This window comes from Rhinopithecus bieti, unplaced genomic scaffold (genome assembly GCF_001698545.2).
Source record: "Rhinopithecus bieti isolate Rb0 unplaced genomic scaffold, ASM169854v2 scaffold_41863, whole genome shotgun sequence".
In the NCBI taxonomy this organism is placed as follows: Eukaryota; Metazoa; Chordata; class Mammalia; order Primates; family Cercopithecidae; genus Rhinopithecus; species Rhinopithecus bieti.
Genome location: NW_016816901.1, coordinates 1 through 8,039, shown reverse-complemented (window position 1 = coordinate 8,039; position 8,039 = coordinate 1). Strand labels below are relative to the sequence as shown.

General features: G+C 39.0%; 1 long non-coding RNA gene across 1 annotated transcript; it reads left to right on the top strand.

Annotated features, from left to right (window-relative positions):
• The first annotated feature begins 2,179 nt into the window (after nucleotides 1-2,179).
• LOC108517513 (uncharacterized) lies at nucleotides 2,180-3,693 on the top strand. The gene is made up of 2 exons (XR_001882126.1): nucleotides 2,180-2,360; nucleotides 3,614-3,693. It is a non-coding gene; the product is annotated as an uncharacterized LOC108517513 (long non-coding RNA).
• Nucleotides 3,694-8,039: the final 4,346 nt, after the last annotated feature.

Genomic DNA, 8,039 nt, shown 5'->3' with positions numbered 1-8,039 from the left:
ACAATATGGTGATATATAAAGACTTCCTGTTTCCGCTCGTGTGTATGTCTGTGGGAAGCCTCTGACTCACCTCTATACTCCAGTAGCACCCTGTGCAGCCTTCCAATGTAGCTCTTATTGCATGGCACGGAAGACACTAGTTTGGATTTTCTCTGCAAGTCAGATCATAGCTATATCCATTTACTGGCACAGTGGCTAGCAGATCATAGACACAAATATTTATTAAACGGAGTTAATACAGGACCTTAATTGAATGAAATGGCACCCTGCCCCACTTTTTTTCAATCAAGCTGTCAGATTTTATGCAGCCCCATATCCTAAAAAAAACTCACTAATTCAGCGATTACCAATTTATTGGCCACAGATTCTCAAGTACCTCAGAAATCACTGGAAGGGTCTCTGTGAGTCCATGGGGTCTCCAGGCATCATCTGGAACCAGTCATATCTCGCACATACAGATACTGCTGTTTTTCAAATGTGTGTAGATGAGCTGTAATTTAGGAGTTTTAAAGAGTCGACAGGTACTAACAGTAATACTGTGCTCATATTGGAAGTTCATAAAAACGTTTTAAATTTTTTATTAAAATTTGAGTTTTAGTTTAAGTTAGGAAACGACTTCATTAGTCTGGTTGATATCTAGGTCTGAGCTGTCCAGTAAGTAGCCACATGTGACTGGTTAGGGTTAGAATGAAATTAATTAAAAATTCATTTTTTCAGTTTCTCTAAGTACATTTTAAGTAACCACATGTGGCTAAAGGCTAAATAGCTGAAAAGTACAAATATAGAATATTTCCATTCTTGCAGAAATAGATAGTGCTGATGTTGACATTTAAGATGAATAAAAAGTAACTTAACCATAAAATGTAGCCTTAGCAGAGGTAACTCATCTAATTTATAGCATAACAGAGCAATGAAATTGGGGATGGTTAAGCAGTTTCTACCCTTGTTCAGTGAACAAATACATCATATCTTCATAAAGAAATACATGAAATTTAATGTTCTCCCACCTCCTTACCCCAGCATTCTTCCTTGTAGGTTAGAGTTACTTGTTATTGGTAAATAGCCACTATGGAGACTAAGGACCAGAAGAAACACAGAAAGAAAAGCAGTGGACCCAAAGCTGAAAAGAAAAGGAAGCGGCATCTGCAAGATCTCCAGCTAGGAGACAAAGATGCTGGGAAGAGAAATTGCAAAGCCTTTGCAGTTCAGTCTGCTGTGTGGATGGCTCGATCCTGTCACAGGTATGTTTAGCTACAGTCTGATGGTTCTTCCATTCATTCTTTTTAAATAGTAGGAGCCTCTCACAGGTGACATTTGGATTCACAAGTCTAGTCTAGCTCCAAAGGACACGGAGATGCATGCTGTGTGGCTTTTACCAAAACGTGAGAAGCCTTCCCATAGAAGCTGCCTTGCCTCCAGCATCTGCACACTGGTTGGTGTTTCTTGCCCAAGATACAAGAATTTATAGAATTTATTTCTTCCTAAACTTTAAACTGTTTCTATGGTGATAAGTGTGCTTTTTCCCTCTGGATATATTTTACAAAGTTGTAATATAAAATACAAAAGTTACAATATGTAATACTAACATAGCTTTATTTAGTGAGTCCTTGTGATATTCTTAGCAGTGACTTTAAACGTTATTCAACTAAATCCGTCCAGCAGCCTTACCAGAATAGGAATCATTCTTGCTCTCATTTTATGGGTAAGAAAATTGAGGTCAAGAAAACAAGTTACCTCCAATCATATAACCAGTAAGTAGGAGAGCCAAATTTAACTCCAGAGCCTCTGCTCTTATCTGTTATGATGTACTGCTTCAGTATTTACCTTTTGGTTTTTAAAAAACTGTTAAAATCACTCATAAAACAGTCAGATTTAAGGAGTGTTTAATTTTCAATTCTCTATACTATTGAAGTCGTCTTGTTACATCTTTATTGAACAGCAGTTATTTGGATGAGGGTCAGAAGTTAACAAGTTAATAATTGACAAGTTAATTTTATGTTTATATAGTTTGTTGTACTCTATAAAATATACTAAAGTACTCATATCTATAAGTGTACTAAGAAAGTCTACTTATAAGGTTGATACCTTTTACTCTATTTTGAAAGTGAGGTTTTTTTTTTGTTTTGTTTTTTTTTTTTTTTTTGTTTTGTTTTGTTTTTTTTGATGAATAGAGTCAGGATTTGAAGACAAAAAAGTATCATATTCCAGTGGTTGATCAGACTCCACTAGAGCCCCCACCAATAGTGGCAGTGGTGACGGGGCCTCCGAAGTTGGAAAGAGCACTTTGATATAATGCCTCATTGGGAACTTCACCCGGCAGAAGCTGACCGAGATCAGAGGCCCTGTGACGATCGTGTCAGGTAGGAGACGCTGCCGCAGACACAGAGTTGGCGTGACTGTTTCATCTGAGGGACATGCGTGTGTTTCTTGTTTTCTTGAGTGGAACATGTTAAATATTGTCATATCGTGCTACTTCTCTTATATTTTTACTAAGTTAGCTATAACTTCAGAAAAGGGTAAGTTCCAGAGATAAGGATGTGATACATATCTTATCCTGACTGCTCTATGGCTTTGCCAAGCATGTTCCTTGGAGGGGCCTAGCAGGCCTGGTCACTGTCAACACATCATTTAACAGATAGCATCTACCTCCTATGTGCCAGGTGCACGTGCTTGCCCTTATGAAGTCACATGCTGGTGGAAGTGGGTGTTTTCTCTTTTTCCTATGAGAATTTGTCTGCTTTGGGAGATGGTGACCTTTCCAAGTTTGAGGGAAGGTGAAACAAACGTCCAGTGGTAGAATGGCAATGCACACTCTGAAATCTCTTGTTATTGCAGTAACATAGTTGGATTGAGGCTTTTCTTTATCTTTGGAGCATCCATATTTTTTTGAGACAGAGTCTTACTCCATGGCACAGTCTGGAATGCAGTGGTGTGATTACAGCTCACTGCAGCCTCAACCTCCCAGGTTCAAGCAATCCTCCTACCTTAGCCTCCTGAGTAATGCATGCCACCATGCCTGGCTATTTTTTCTTTTTTTTTTCTTTCTTTTTTGTTTTTGTAGAGATGGGGTTCCCCCATGTGACCCAGGCTGATCTCAAAACTCTTGGGCTCAACGAATCCACCTGCCTTGGTCTACCAAGGTGCTGGGACTACAGGCTTGAGCCACTGTGCCCAGCCCATATTTTCTTGACTGTTTTCTTATTACCTTAATTTAGACATAATTATCATTACGAATATTCTGTTGCATTATGTTTGAGGAAGTTTTTAGCGATAGTGGGAATACGGGAAGTTTTGATAGAGTTGAACACACCTGCAGCTGAACAGCAGAATCATGGTTATCATGGAGCCTGTCCAGTCAGAATTTTCCCTGTTTGAGCACTTTATTCATCTGGGTAGACTTTTGATATTATCTAAATTTAGAACACAGCAAGAAAAACAGGATGGAATTTATTTTATTTTACCAGTTTTTGCCTATAAAAATGAACTTCTGGTACACTCCTGTAAAATGTATATGGTGTTTTACTGGATGCAATTATAAAATGAAAATTAGAGTTGATGGTTGAAGTTTTTTCAGGGTCTTTTTAAAGTAAAAATTTCATCTTTTCACTTACAGGTAAAAAGCGCAGACTCGCCATTATTGAATGTGGGTGTGACATTAACATGATGGTTGATCTGGCTAAAGCAGCAGATCTGGTAAGTCAGCAGGGGCAGCCTGGGGTGCTGATGGAGACTTACAGCGTTGTGATAGGTTATTTACCCTGTGATGAAGGGAAGAGAGTTTTATGATTATTAAAGGAATCATGGTCATCATCAGGGATACAGTAGATGTGACTGAATTGATGATGATAATAATAATGGTAATAAATGTTGTTATATTAATAATACAAATGGAACGTGCACAATGAAATGTATTCCAAAATCTAAAAGCAAATCACAGGATGGAGAAAACCTTTAATGAACACAGCTAATAAGAGCTCATTAACATGCATACATATATACGTATAAATATATCATAGTAAGTACCATTTCTTCTTGGACCCTTCCTGGCACTATGCTAACTGCTTTATACAAATTTTCCTTACGTAAACCCTTGAGCCACCCTTCAGGTGAGTAGGTATTATCTATAGTTTACATAAGATGAAATAGAGCCTCCCAGCAGTTAAGTAACTTGTGTGAAGATGGGCCCCTTGTTCCTGATGGTTCTGGAACCTTCATGCTTAATGATAATGCTAAAGTAAGTATATGAATTGCCTGAAGAAGTGGTCAGAATTTATCAATAGAAAATGTAGACAGTACTCAGTGTGTGGAAAATGTATATGGTCTTGCATTTATGGAAATGACAATGTTCACTATTCCTGATATTCTATTAACTATCTTTTAAATTAACAAAAATAAAATACAAGTTAGGACAAAAAAAAAAAAAAAAGCCAGACGCAGTGGCTCATGCCTATAATCCCAGCACTTTAGGAGGCTGAAGTGGGCAGATCACCTGAGGTCGGGAGTTCAAGACCAGCCTGACTAACATGCAGAAACCCTGTCTCCATCTCTACTAAAAATACAAAATTAGCTGGGTGGGGTGGAGCATGCCTGTAATCCCAGTTACTTAGGAGGCTGAGGCAGGAGAATCGCTTCAACCTGGGAGGCAGAGGTTGTGGTGAGCCGAGATCACGCCATTGCACTCCAGCCTGGGCAACAAGAGCGAAATGTCGTCTCAAAAAAAAAAAAAGAAGCAAATAAGCCATATTGGTTAGGAAGTGTGGGGTGATGGATACCTTGTTTTTTTCATTTTTATTTAGTTTTTTCTAGAGCTACAGATTTTATACTTTGGCCCAGGAAGACTCCTAAAATATAAAGTAAAAAGTAATACAGATTTTAAAGTTATGCCATTGTAATGTCAGAAAACTAAATAACATTTAGATTTTGAACATGTAATGCTATTATTAGTAAAAATAAGTGTTATTAATGTAAAGTTGTGTAAAGATTATTAAACCTTGTATACTTGAAAAGATTGAAATAGTTCATAGAAGTCATTTGTTTCTCTTTTATTTAAAATGTAGCAAGTTTCTAATTTTAAAGACATACATATTAAGAGATGCCTTTACTTTTTTATTTTTAGTTATTATGGATGCATAATAGTTGTACATATTTATGGGGGACATGTAGTATTCTGATACAAGCATACAATGTGTGATGATCAAATCAGGGTAATTTGGATATCCGTCACTTCAAACATTTATCATTTCTTCGTGTTAGGAGCATTTTAATTTCATTCTTTTAGTTATTCTGAATTATATAATAAATTATAGTCGCCCTATTGTGCTGTTGGACACTGGAATTTATTCTATGTAACTGTATTTTTGTACCTGTTAACCTTTCCCTCTTTGTCCCTCCCTCCCTGCTCCCCTTCCCAGCCTCTTAACCATCATTGAGAGAGATGCCTATGTAAATCTTTTTCAGATTTTCAAAAGGAGCACACACATTTGGTAAAGCACTCTAACTAATGCAGGGTACACACAATGCGCATTTTCTCTTTCCTTGCTCTAACCGCTGGTCTCTCAGTCCCTGCAGAGCAGTATCCTTCCAGATACATATAAACACACATGCCACCCTTTAAAAACACAAGTGGTAGCTTATTTTACACACTCTTCTATGCTTTACTTTTTTCGTGTAATGTATCTTGGAGATATATAATCAGTAAGTACTGTAGTGCTGCCTCCTTCTTTTTAATATAATATTCCATTCTATGGAGGCACCATAATTTATTAGCCTAGCTTATGTTGATTGCTCCGGTCTGGGTTGTCAAAGCCTCCTGAGTATGGCAAAGGCACACATAATACGTGGATTTGGGTGTGTACGTGCATGTGTGGATTAGGGGAGTAACACTGTCTTAGATGACAAAGATTGGCAGCTGAGGGCCTGTTTGCTCCCTGTTCTTCCTGACCCTACAACCAGCTGCTTGCCCCTTGGCACTCTGGCATCAGATGTGGTGTGAGGATTTTCCACCTGTTCTTCTAGCTGGTCCAGTGTTGCTGGAGAGTTCTGCTTGCTGCCTCGGTCTGCAGTGGCAGTTGTGCTTTCCTGCAAGCCCAACTTTGTATATCCTGTGGTTTCGGGTTTTGAATGTTTCCTAGTTTAATCAAAGATGGGCATTTCTGTTTCCATTTTGTGTTATTTTCAGTTATCCATGGAAAGATAAGAACAGAACTATCTTTAATATTAAAGCTAGAAGTTTCCAGGAATCAGTTCTGAAATTATTTTGTAACTTTGAAGTGTCTTAAATTTTAAAAAATTGGTCTTATCTGCTTATATTTTCTTATAGACTACCATTCATCATAATCTTACTGTTTTTTTGACTTAATTCTAAACTGGTAACTATTTAAAAAAATTTCTGAGCAATTGAGTTATACAAATTAACATACAAGATAGAGGTGTATACTGCATACTTCCCAGCAAAAAACAGATTTTTTTTTTTCTGTGAGGAAATTGAAAGAAGAGGTTGGTTTTCTATACATATTTAATATATTTCATTGATTATCACTTTCTTCCCATTCTTTGGATGTCAGAGACCTGTTATTTGGCTTAAAAATATGTTACAGAAAACTTCATTTCTTTAAGTTAGGATTTCTTAGGTAGGGGCCCGGTTAGACCCAGCCTTTTCTGAGTTACTTCTCATGCATTAGAATTCTTAAAAGGCAAGATTATATCCTAGTGGGCATTGTCTTATGGTTGCCTTTTAGAGCAAGTCAGAGGGTGGTGGCTTCTCTGGGTGATGCCTGTGTAGTCATTTGATTTAGTCTGCAGTGGGACTTTTCTGTCGAGGGCCAGATAGTATTTTTGGCTTTGTGGATCATATCTTTTGCAGCTACTTAGCTCTGCAGTTGTAGTACCCAGGCAGCCATAGACGATATGTAAATGAATTAATGTGACTGTATTCCAATAAAACTTCAGTTACAAACACAGGTGATGGGTGGATTTGGCCCATGGCCAGTTGCCAACCCCTAGTGTAGGTGGTCTGCTTTGGTAGTTTCTTTGAGAAATGATGTGATCTGCTTGTAGGTACTGATGCTTATAGATGCCAGCTTTGGGTTTGAAATGGAAACCTTTGAGTTTCTAAACATCTGTCAAGTACATGGCTTTCCTAAAATTATGGGAGTTCTCACATACCTCAACTCCTTCAAGCATAATAAGCAACTGAAGAAGACAAAGAAGCGATTAAAACACAGCTTCTGGACAGAAGTTTAGCGGGTAGGAAGAGAAATAATTGTTAGGAACTAACAGTCTAATCCTTTTAAAATAGACTGAAGAGGCCGGGCACAGTGGCTCAAGCCTGTAATCCCAGCACTTTGGGAGGCAGAGTCGGGCGGATCACTTGAGGCCAGGAGTTTCGAGCTCAGGGCAATATGGCCAAACCTTGTCTCTCCTAACATGCAAAAATTAATCAGGTGTGGTGGCACACACCTGTAATCCCAGTTACTCGGGAGGCTGAGACATGAGAATTGCTCAAAGCTGGGAGGCAGAGGGTGCGGTGAGCTGAGATTGTGCTGGTGCACTCCAGCCTGGGTGACAGAGTGAGACTCTGTCTCAAACAAACAAACAGACAGACAAAAAAGACTGAAGAGATATCACTAAACGTCTCTCTAGGATTTGCCTCCTGAATTCCCTTAGTGTATGTGTTCCCAGTCTCTAAAAGGTTTCCCTCAAGAGAGCGCTTATTCTGGTGTATCTCATTTGTCTTGGTGTACCTCATTTGTCTCTGTACCTGCTGCACCAGGCAATGTCTGGGTGTTTGGGGGTGGGGACTTAATAGAGTAAGTACATCAGAAGTTTCTCCCAGTTACAGGACCAGGCACTGCCCCTTCCTTTCCATACTGCTCTGGTCCATCGGCCACAGAACCGTTTCTGTGCTCAGAGGCCTCACCTCCCTCTCCTCACCATACTTAGATGGATGCCCCTGCTCGGCTGCAGAGCAGTCTGCCTCTGTGGGGTTCTAATAAGTCCTGAAAGAAGCCAGCAAGGCTCCGGAAGCCTGAGGACAGTGG